Source organism: Chamaea fasciata, unplaced genomic scaffold (genome assembly GCF_029207755.1).
Source record: "Chamaea fasciata isolate MVZ Bird 193981 ecotype frontalis unplaced genomic scaffold, bChaFas1.0.hap1 SCAF_7, whole genome shotgun sequence".
In the NCBI taxonomy this organism is placed as follows: domain Eukaryota; kingdom Metazoa; phylum Chordata; class Aves; order Passeriformes; family Sylviidae; genus Chamaea; species Chamaea fasciata.
The window spans coordinates 42,198,692-42,210,725 of record NW_027094092.1 but is presented as its reverse complement, the minus strand read 5'-3'; the positions used below and the strand labels follow the sequence as shown (position 1 = coordinate 42,210,725).

Below are 12,034 nucleotides of genomic sequence, written 5' to 3'. Positions count from 1 at the left end.
GATGTCAGTGAACTAAAGGCACAGCATATATTATTCAGTAATAGCAATCAGAGCTGTCTGCCTCCACCCATAACCAACAGAAAAGTGAGCACTTGTCAAGAAGATGGCATTAAAAAAGGGAACAGCATTCTGACAGGAAAGGTGATCACAAATAGCAACTTGCCACCATCCAATTATCCAAGTACAATAGCTATAGAAGTGCAAAGGGTGAAGAGGCTTTGGACAGAATTAATCTATATAAACTTGGTTTGGCTTAGAGTATATTTTCTTGCAAACTCTCTTCTCTTAACCAGAAAGAATATCCTAGGGTTTCAGAATGGTCCAAAAATACATATTTAAAAGTATTATATGACTAAGCACTAAATGTTACTGCACTTTCCTTTCTCAGAGTTTTCTTTACAGAATTTTAATAGAATAGAATTCTAATAGAATTTAATGCATCCAGGGATTATATTCTATGTTCCTTTTGAAATCTATGAAACAGATTCCATGAACTGCATAATATCAACAGCATATTGTAGCCAAAGTAGTCTTCTTTACCAGACAAGCAAGAAGTTTGAACTAAGGTTCAATAAGTCTCTCCAATCCAACAAGAAAAAGAGAGAAATGTGAGGATTTACAAACATAAACAATACTTCAATTTAATAACAGCTTATTTCTAGTTTTGAAAAGCTTGCTTTCTTAAAATGGCAGATTTTTTGTTTTGAGTTAGTATAGTGTGGCTTTTGAGATATGACTGGACTCCATCTGATGGCCTCTCCAATCCTTAATCAAAGATGTTTAATATAAGTAGAACATTAAAAACACACGAACACTGCAGTATAGGAAACTTATATTTCTAATGAAAATACTCTAATTACTCAAAATAATTTAATAGTTTACAGATTGTATGTCAGAGCACTGATTAATAAGAAATAGTGGAATATTAGAAATGGAAAAAGAGAAAAGGAAAACATAATGGTTTGAAGACATAGTTCACAAAAGAGGGCACCAGTACCATTTGCATGCTGGAAAGCAGAGACAAAGATAAATGACTAGACAAAATTTTGCAGGAACAATAAGTTACAGGAACAGAGTAAATAACTGAAATTCCTTTCACTCTTAAGCCATTGCCTAGCAATTTACCCTACCTTTACTTTGCTGCCAAGGAACACTTCAAACACCCATGTTTTATAAACTTATAGGTTACACTATTAAATAGGTCAAAAGCCTGCATCTGAAACTTGTTGGAAAAAGCACCTCACATCAGGACTGACTTTTCCTACAAAGATGAGAATTTTATAAAATCAAGATAGACCGCTGGGAAAAAATTACAACTTAGCTATTTACATATTTATTTTGTGTTGCAGAATTTACTTACTGTTTGGCAAAGTAGTATCAGCTGAGCTCCTTGCCAAGTTTGTATTATGTTAGTTAAAACAGAACTGCTGATGTCAAATAGAAACTTGTTTATTTGGAATGGATGTCACAAAAAAAAGCTGAAGTACTTCCAGTACTGATTTTTTTTTTTTTGCATAGTAGGTGTAGGAAGGAGTAGTGAGTAAGGAGAAGGTTAATATCACAATTTCAGCTTCCATGTTTCTTCCTGATATCTTCTTCTCTGCACTTTCTAGGGAAAATGTTATGAGATGTAAAAGGACAGCCTTTACATCTATCAAAGGAAACTCCTGCCTCAGGACTGTGCTGAGATCCTAATCCTACTGTAATACCAGCAGTGCTTAGAAGATGAGTGTCCCCTAGGTTCTAGGATACTTTGGAATCAGTAGGAGAGAAACACAAAAGAACTTAGGATAAGGATGTATTCCATTACTCAACCTCCCTTGTCCCTACGGCCACTCACTTATTCACATTAACTTCCATGGGAAGCTGTTTCATCAGGCCTACATGCAGGGACACAGACCACCTTTACAGACAACCCTTTATTCAGAAATTAGTGTAGCTACCATTAGGAGCACTGAGGTAAAGGAAGCTCAGGGTATGGGAGGTAAGACCAGTACAAAGTCAGCTCTAACGTGTCTATTCCCTGATGAAAGAAGAATTTTTGTGAATAAACTAGAGCAGCCAAAGGAATTTAAAGATACAAGACTATTGTGATTTAGACTATACACTTTATGCTTACATACTGGAAAGAAAAATTTCCTAGCTTTTGTCCAGCACTTTGTGATTTAGCAACACTCAGTAAATATTACCCAAGTGCAAGAACAGAGTTCCTCTGTTCATTCATTATTTTGTCAGCAGGCTGCTGAAATTAGTAGGTCAAACTCTGACACTTCTACTCAGGAGAAAGCCCTACAGAGGACCCAGATCTGAAAAAGGATTTAGCTTGATACTGTATGTTCAGCACAAAAATAACATAGCCTTTAAAAATCAAATTTTAAAGAACTGCCATTTTGTTTAGGGGAATAAGAGTAATATGTGCCTTATCTTTTCGCAATTATATGACCACAGCCCCAACTCTCCGTATTTTCTCCTTCCTACAAAATTTAGGCATCTGATGAGTTGATTGGGAGAGACAATAAACTCGCAACAGGCTGATCTTGTAAAATACAAACTGAAGGAGCAGTAAGGGTGATGGATGTCTGTGGCCAGCTATTACGGCTGTTGTCTGTGCCTTCAGGCAGATGGAAGACAGTACTGGCAGCATATGGCATGGGAGTTTGGGCTTGGAAGGCAGATACAGCTGACTTCTGATAAAAGGAATTAAAACCAAAGCAGCATGGTCTGACAGACCAAACTGTTGACCACCTTCCTCATTTCTGCACCTCTACACAGGGGCACCTTCCAGGAGACCAAATCGCTCCAAGCCCCGTCCAACCTGGCCTCAAACACTTCCAGAGATGGGGCAGCCACCATTTCATTAGACAACCTGTTCCAGTCCCTCACTACCCTCATAGTATATAATTGTATACTAATCAGAAATTATACCGTATTTAAAACAGAGCCATTTATTATAGGAACATGGGCTTTCACAAGCAAAAAAGAAATGGTCCAGAGGATGATACACATTGTCAAGATTCAAAATATTATTTTGCAAATTGGTGGACAATGCTAGTGACACAGCCTTGTCAGACTGTAAAGAAAATACCAACAAAGCAAAGCAGACAGCATGTGTATGCATGTGGGAACATTTCAAGAACAACAAAAAAGGAATGCAGGCTTGGATTCCCTGTGTTTGTAACTACCATGTGTTCTATATTTAGTCATATTACAATAAGAAGATGAGAAAATACAACAAAATAGAATGTATCTGCTTTTTGCAATGGTCCTGTTCATCTCTGTGGAATCCCACTGCTCCTCTGAATAAATATCACTATCCTCAAACTGCTTTGTACTTCATTACAATATTAATAATCTAAGACTCTCCTTCAGAAAATGGATATAGTTGTTTTGGAATTAATAATATGCAATTTATGCTGATCCACCAAACACCATTCATGCCCTTGTACCAAAGAAGAATTAAGTACACCATAAAAGTGAAAGAAGCTCCAGGGAATTCATGTAATACCAGTCTACATGCAAAGATAACCTATACTAACACTTAAAGAATGGATAAAACAAACAGATTGCAGTTCCGTATCATAAAATCACAATGGTCTTTTTTCACACCAGAACACAAGTTAACCTAATTACAGTCTCCCTAAATAGATGGGTACAAATTCCAGCCTGAATGGACAGCAGATTCCTGCATCAGGGTTCTGGAAGTTTCAGGGTTTGCCCAGCTTCTCACTAATGAGCCTCAAACACTAGTAAAAATGTCCCAGTGTAGGAAAAAAGACCATCAATGAGTGGCCAGAATACATCAAGGAGCACAACAGGTTCAAAATGTCACATTTATTGAAAAAAAAAGTATAAAAGATTTAAAAAATTCCACCCTACAATGGCTTTTAAACTTCTCAGATTTTTCATAATGAAAAAGTAATAAAATAATTACAATATTTATATTTAATCACCCAAATTATGTTAGAATTCTAATGTCTAGATGTATTACTTATTCCTACACTTGGTCTGTATTTTCATCCTCCCTTTTCCTTTGAAGAAAAAAAAGAAGCAGAAAAGATGACAAAATGAGATAAAGCAGAAATCTTCTTACCATTTATAAGACTAAACTTCAGATATTTATTTTATCAGAAGACACAATTTTCTAATATAAACAGCAACATTATCTTCAGTGGAAGGCGTTCAAACTAAAAATGTGTCCAGTTAAAATCTTCCTTTATAACATTTGTAATTTATTTTTATCTTTCCTAGACAAAGAAATATGTGGGTTTCTCAAATTTAAATTACATGCAGAGCATAACCACTTCAAACTGGTAGCTCATGGGCCAGTACTACCTTCAAAAAGACACATCATAATCTCCTGATTTTGTATACTATATTCATCCAGTGCAGTTGCTCTTGCTAAAGAAGTTTGGCTTCCTTAAGGTCCCTGCCAAACTTTGGGAAGCGTTATCTCAAGGGAACAATAAGAAGAATTGCTACCAAGGGAGATAACACTGCGGTTCTTTTAATGACTCTACTTGACATTGAAGCCTGTGCTACGTGGTGGCAAGGGAAAGTTTGTTAAATATGATTTCTTCATGCAAAGTTATTTGAAACTTACATTGGTTTGGTGCTTTTTAAAATGCAACTTTCAATTCACTTTTTTATCATGATTCACTTTCTTATTTCAGGTGACTAGATCTCGGATTGTTTGGGGGTGATTTTGTTCTCAATGTTGTACATTAAAGAGAGATGCAACCCCAAAGTGGTGGGTTCAGTATCACAGTCAGTGATTAACAACTCTACAGCCTTCAGGGTGGCATTGGAGACCTGCACTTCCCCCAGCCTTCAGAGCTGTATTTCCTTCTTTCTCTGTGAAACCACGTAGGTGGTTTCAAGAAGAAAAAAGAACATGAAAGCTTTGCCATCTTTTCTAGCCAACACTTTTCCAACAGAATGATCTGAAATGGGAAGGAAGCATGAAAGAGGCTTTATTGTTTTTGTGAAAAAGGTTAATAGCAAGAGCCGCATTTAAGAAAGAAAAGGGGGGAAAAAAAAGGTGAGGGAAACAAAAAACCCCAGCAGCTATGTCTCAATTTTGATCAAAGCAGTAGAGAAGTAGCTGTGCCAAGTGTCTCCCCATTTTTCTGGATAACTTTATAGGCAAGCAAGATACAATACTTAATTAGTCTCTCTCTCTTTATCTAACTACATGCAACAAAGAGCAATGAAAACTCCCTATGTGGCATCTTCACTAACCAGTGCATTTTCTGAGAGGACTCCAGGAAAAGGAGTGAGATTCAAACCCTACAACACTTTCTCTTCTCAGGACAGATGGACAGTAAGGAGTTCTAAAGTATTCTGGATGCATGCTAAAACCTGACTTTTTTGGGGATTTGCAATTTTTCCAACCACTGTCAGCTGGGCTAAGACTCTCAACTCATTTGCTGGAGACTATCAAACAGCTACAGAAGATTTGGCATCTTCTTTTATTACCTGTGTGGATTGAGATCAATTGCTAACTAGAAATTAAGGGCATTGTTTAATCCTGGCAGCATTCCTTAAGATTTCAGTTTTGTTTATCTAGAAATACATTTGGCTTGAAAACTGTTTCTTTAAATTGATCCTCTGAGTCTTCTTAGCCCTGTTAGCAGTGGAGGATTGGGTATACTGCATTATTTTCTGAGATTTGCCTGCGGTTTATTTGCAAAAGCCACTTTTCTATCATTGCATTGACACACCAATGGAACCTGCACTTAACCTCGCCACATTTGCTAGCTGAACACAAATCAAAGATTTCCACTCTTCATTGTCAAGAAGATGAACTATTTTCTGTCCAATTCAAACAGCCCTACTATATCCAGATCAGTCGCTTTCCAGAAACGATGTAAGCCACAATACCAGGTCTTGACCACTAACGTCTCAGAACATTTCCCTCTTTTGACTATGGGTTTATGTGTACTTTTCTTGCTGTGACAAGCAATTTTGAAAACAGTCTGCAGTTACATTTATGTGTGTCGCTTACAAGTAATAGTGCTTTTTGTCTTGTATACCAGGGTTGGAACAACGATCTGAATTGCTCCTTCCTGAAGAGCCTCTCATAAAACTATGAAAAGGAAAAAATGGGTGAAATTAAGGAGGAAGCAGACCCACAAAGGCATCAACACTATGTACCAAAATACTACTGCTAGCACAGATCAGTGTCTCTACTGGATGTCTGAGATAGCTGAAAAAGAGAACAGATGCAATGACTCATGTTACTAAAGGTATAGGGCTTGTGATCAGAGCTGAGTTTCCTGGATTGTTAAATCAGCAACTTTCTTAAATGCTGAATTAAAGATGTTTTAAATAGTATTTCAAAGTTACAGTTGGTTACATTTGAGCATGCTGACCTTAACAATGTCACATTAAATATTTTCTTTTTAATTAAGGTAATAGCTAAGCTCTGAAGATGGGTATCGGTATTCACTTCATTAATTTTACTGGTAAATGGAAACCAAGGCAAAGAAACAGATTAGCAGAGTAGCATGACAGAAGGGCTCTTTCAGCTAGCCTGAACTGTCACAATGCCCATAGGTCCAGAGCCACCAGTTTCAGGGCTGTGTGTGCAGGAGCCCCAACCTCAGGATGGCTGAGCCCCCACAGCTCTGCACAGGTCCAGCCATGCTGGCTGCTGTCCCCATAGCACACTTCAGCTTCTGCACAGACACAGGTAAACCTTTTCTCCCAGCAGCAGAAGGGCAGTTCTGCAAGCTCCTTTCCTGTTAGTTGCTGAAGTATTAACACTGGGTATCCTTCCAGCATGCTAAAGGGAAAACTTACGTATGCCAGCAATAACTTAGGCAGCAAATGACCTACTTTGGCTACCAAAGTTTAACCAGATTGCAACATAATACAACAGTGTTATCATGTAACATAATCCTACAGTTTCACTAGGATTACTCAGATTTGAATTAGAAATTAAAATTAGTTGTGTTATACAGAGACTTTTATAATAGGAAAGTCTCAAAAAACTCGAAGTACATCAAACTAGGAAAGCTAAAAATGTGAAAGTATGAGATTCACAAAATAATGAATGAAACTGAAAAGTTAAGTCAAGCACTTTGATTTGTCTTTTCTGATTAACATATAACTAACGGAACAATGTTATCCATTTCTTTTCTTTTTTAAGTCAACATAGTTCATAGCCTAGGCATACATTTGCTATAAAGTATTTTTGAGACCATTGCATTAGGAGTTAACATTCATAGAGATAACAAAAATTTCTAAGGACGCAATTTTCTTTTCAAGAAACCAAGAATAAAGACTCTTGTACTCCAGAATAGAAAATGAACTGATAGTGCTTAGAGGAAAACTTTTGCAAGACCCCAAACCAGGAGCTTCTTCCTCTCCTTGTGCTGGTTTTGCTTGGCAAAAGTTACTGGCCAAGAAATGCCCATCTGGAACACATTGATAATTCTTCTATGTTCAAAATTATCAATCTGAATATAGGAGCTCTTTAAAGTTTTTGTCATGGATGATTTGGGTCCTGTTTCCACAGGCAGTAAACATTTAATCTGATTTTTCAAAATTAGGTCCATTCATCTTATCTAATATATGACAAAAAAAAAGCTCCTTTACCTTCATAATTACAAGAGAAAAGAGTTAACTGTTAAGACAAGTAAAAAGCTTTCCTCATGCTCTCTTTTTGAAATTATCACATTATTTTTGCTCACAGGATTTATTACAGAGTAAGGGAAGATTTGCATTGGATCCATTCTGAAAATGCCAGTAGCATATCACTGCTTGACCAGGTAAAGAATGACAGCTGGCAGAGCATTTAGTCCAGTGACTGGAAAACAGCAAGCCATTTGTTTTTCTGAGGAAAGTCATGATTTAATAAATCAGTTGGAGAGCTTCATGTCAGAAGATCTTAATCCTACCCCTTATGTTGGAAGGGACTTGTTGTGTAACTTGCAGGAAGCATAATAGCAATTTCCTCCCTCTTTCTTTCTTTTCCAAATGAAATGAGAACATTTTTATTAAGTGGGTACAGACTGCTCAGAGATGCCAGAATGGGAGAAGGCTAGACAAATGCAGACCTCACCCAAGTACTGTCTGGCCTCTTACTGAGATATTTACAGATTTGTTTGCACGTTGAACAGGTCCTGATAGCAGGATAGCTTGTTTCTCTTCACAGTCCACTCCTCCTGTCTGCAGCTGCTCTCAGGGGACACATTTGTCATGATGGCAATGGTGATAATGAAAATGTGCACACTAATGACAGGCAAGTACATATTTCACTTTCTTTGAGGGTTGGTGCTTGGGCAACACTGCCTGCCAGCTGTCTCTGTCCACAGCACAACCTGTAATTTAGTTAACAAAATGAGCCATTTCAGAAATCAGTCATTATTCTGCCTGTCTTTATCCATTTATTGCTGCTACCAGTGATAAACATAGTAGGTCTTACAAACAAGACCTTTACGACTGGAAAGGATGGAAAATAATAATAGAAAAAGTAGGACTCCTGCCCAGTCTGATCTGCCCAGTCAGACCTTTTTGCCAGAGTTCTGGAACTTCTGCTTCTTCTCATCTTTAAAGTTAAGCAAAAGTATCTTGGACATAAAATTTATTCTCAATTTTGCATCTTCACCTCCAGCGTCCTTGATACTTTACAGGTGCTTGTGGTAGCTGTGGTCTGACAAGAAATTCTCTCTAAAATCTCTTCCTGCTTTATGTCCACTATGTGTTTAAAACCCAGATGGATGCCATGGTTCACTCAGTCTCCTAGACAAACAAACTTTTAGGGGTCAAACAGCTTCAGTGGCCATAAAGAAACAATATTTGTCACTACTGATGTTTCACCTCCCATTTACATGAAATTTGATGAAAGAATTCAGAATATTTTGTCGATTTTCTTTTTCCTTCTGTTGATGGAACAGGTATATCCAGACCCCTCTCCTAATCAGTAGTGGGACCACTGCTCTACAAATCAATATTAGTCAAGTGCTGAGTGAAATTCTGAGCATAAATTATTCCACATCATGGTCTACAATTTCAAGGTCTCATTTATTTTCCCCTCAGTATTTAGTAAATATTTTGTACTGCATCATCCCTTAATTCACTTGCCATTTATTTCTCTCCTGTATCACCATCAAAAAAAAATAAAAAGAGACCTTATATCTTTGAAAATTGCAAGGATTTGTACATCACAAGAAGTGGAAAGAAAGATTTGGTTTAGCCTTGAGGGCTTCAGAGCACTGTCAGAAGAGCCCTAATTCATTTTTTGAGAAGCCACTCAAGTCTCCCACTGTCACTGCTGATGAGGGGCATGCACACGCCCTGCTCTCTGAATGCAATCAACTTAGCTCTTAATGACTCTCCAGATGATTTTAAACGTCTAGAGCCATAACCTAATCACAAGGATTTCCACTAAGATTTGATTCTGAAAATGGTAACTTGAAGAGAAACTTTATCTTCAGCCTCAACTTTACACAAAGGTACTGCACTGGAGCAAAAAAGGTGGAAAAGGGATGACATCAGGTCTGGATTTTCCTTATTCATACCACAACACTAATGCTATGCTACCATTTAATGACAGTGTTGTGCAGCTTACTTTGTAAATAGTTGTGAAGAGCTGCAGTACCTACTGAAAGACACATAAATAGTTAACATACATTATTCTCAGAATACAATACAAACTGTGGTGATCTTTCAAACGTTTACTTAATAGTTACAAGTAAAGTTGATTTGCTAGCAAAATTATGTAACTATTTATACACTATCCTATGGAGTACAGCCACTACAGTACTGGAAGGTAACACAGACATCTTTGGGTTTTTGTAGGTTTTTTGTTTTGGTTTGGTTTGGTTTTTGTTGCATTTTTGTTTGGTTGTTTTGTTTTGATTGTTGTTTTTGGCAGGGTTTATTGTTGTTTTTTATTTGCTTGTTTTTTAGTATTTATGATGCTTGTAACAACGAGGCACCTGCAAACCCTACTTCATTGGTAGGCACTGTAACAGAAATAAATGTCACAAGTTATTAAAATATAACAATATAAATCCAATATTCTTTCTATAAGCAATCAAATGTACTGGGACTCTTTAGATGTAAAAAGATGTAATGAAACACCAGATAAAAGAAAACAGATGTCAGACAGAATTTCAAAAGGTCTTTTAAAAGAGGACTTAACCAAAAAACCCTACAAACATCATAACAGAAGAAAAAGCACTGTAAAGGATTAAAAATTATAAAAACACAGCAAAAAGAAATTAGGATCAAAACTGTGGGGTTTTTTCAGTGTGATAAAAAAAACCAATGCAGGCACTCTACATAAGCAGCCCTACCTCACATAGTTGTCAGTGCTGTGGAAAAGAATGTAAATAACAAAGAAACAAATCTGCAGCTGGCACAAAATTATTTAAGTTGTTTCTTAGTAGAAGATCTATGAAAATGGTCTACGCAATGGTAAATTAAATTTACTGTTGACAGATGCAAAGAAATGCATGCTGAAAATAACTAATAACTGCATAGTACTGCCAAGTTCCAAATTAACTGGAAGCACCAAGAAAAAAGGCCCCTGTGTGTGCATCTCAACCTGTCAAAGTCTAAACATGAGATACAACATGGGATGAAGATCCTAAATGGGGGACACAGCAAAACCACTCAGGCAGAAAACTTCAAATACTTGGGAATTTATTGTGAATAGCTGCCTTTTTTTTTTTTGTTTCCTTCTGAAATCTCTGCTCAGTTGTTCCGTATTTCTGATACAGCTAAGTTTTGACATTAAAATTTGTCAGAAACCAAACAGCAACAGAGCACTAGTTAATCTGGGACAAAAAAAGTGATATCCCTTAAGGAGACAGATTTTGAAAAATATTTCCACATATATGTCAGCACATGAGGAGGCCACTGTAGCATCGTTAACCCTGGATCCTACAACATGTCCAGACGGATGTTGATTAGGTGAACCACTGGTCCAAAAATAATATTCACACCTATGGCATTGCAATGCAACCCAGTTTTGCCCTTGATAGCACTTTGTCAAGATGTACATAGGCGAGGCACATATTCAACCTCCTTTTATTTTTTCTTTTGATTACAAAGGAGTCATTGCTCAGACTGGAGTCTTGAATTTTCCAGATTGTGACACATCTCTGATGGATGGATGATTCATGTCAAATGAACCAAAGCCATGCACAGCCTTGCATCAGTGATGGAAAGATGCTTAAAGCACAAGCCAAGTGTGTTTATTTCTTAGGGGACCCTATCCCAGGCAAGGCAAAAGAACAGCCTGCTTGGCTTTGTGGGTGATGCAAACAGCGGAGGCAGAATTCATGTTGCATTGTTTTGTAAAAACTTGCAAAGCAGAGAATATGATCTGACAAAGTGGTGGAACACATAGGAGGAAAAAAAACTTACAAAGATTTGGCAGCATATCCATGGGTTAAATATGTAAAATGTGAGAAACATAAAAAGTATTTAAAGAATGTAAGCTACAAAAAAATTACTCCTCTCCAAACCCTGAGAGTTCCCTACTGACATAATTAGACTAAAAACCAAACCACATAGACAGGGCAGCAAACTCACCTTGGGATGTAATCTAGTTTAAGTAGACATGGGCCTGGTAAGAACTAAGGTAGAAGAGAGAAATGCAAAGGGGCTCCGGTTTTTTCCTTCCTGCTTGTTCCAAGCAGTTGTACTTGTGCAAGTCTCATGAGTTTAAAAATTTATTCCTTACCAGAGCAGGATCATTACATTTCTATCTGTCCCTGCTGGGATAAAAATAAGGTCAATGTGTCACAAGCAAGATTATCTCAGTGTGCAAAAAGGAAGAATTACTAACATGAAATCACTGAGCCACACTTAGGCCTCTCAGTCCTGCGCACTATGAGAAGATTTAAAATTCTGAGATCAGAAAGAACAAATAAAAAGGAAAGAAGGAAAGAATAAATCAAATAAGAAACACCCTTTCTTCACAGCAGTAGATGTCTTCAGGTTCTTATTAATGCATTCAAGAGGAGAGGATAAATAAGCCATATAAGTATCCCTAATCTAAATCTCTATGTCTGTTCTC

The 12,034-nt window shown here is 37.2% G+C and overlaps 1 protein-coding gene across 4 annotated transcripts in view; it reads right to left on the bottom strand.

Moving 5' to 3' along the window:
* NRXN3 (neurexin 3) overlaps positions 1–12,034 on the bottom strand; it is a 980,761-nt gene that overhangs the window by 146,594 nt on the left and 822,133 nt on the right. The gene's annotated exons all lie outside the window — the stretch shown is intronic.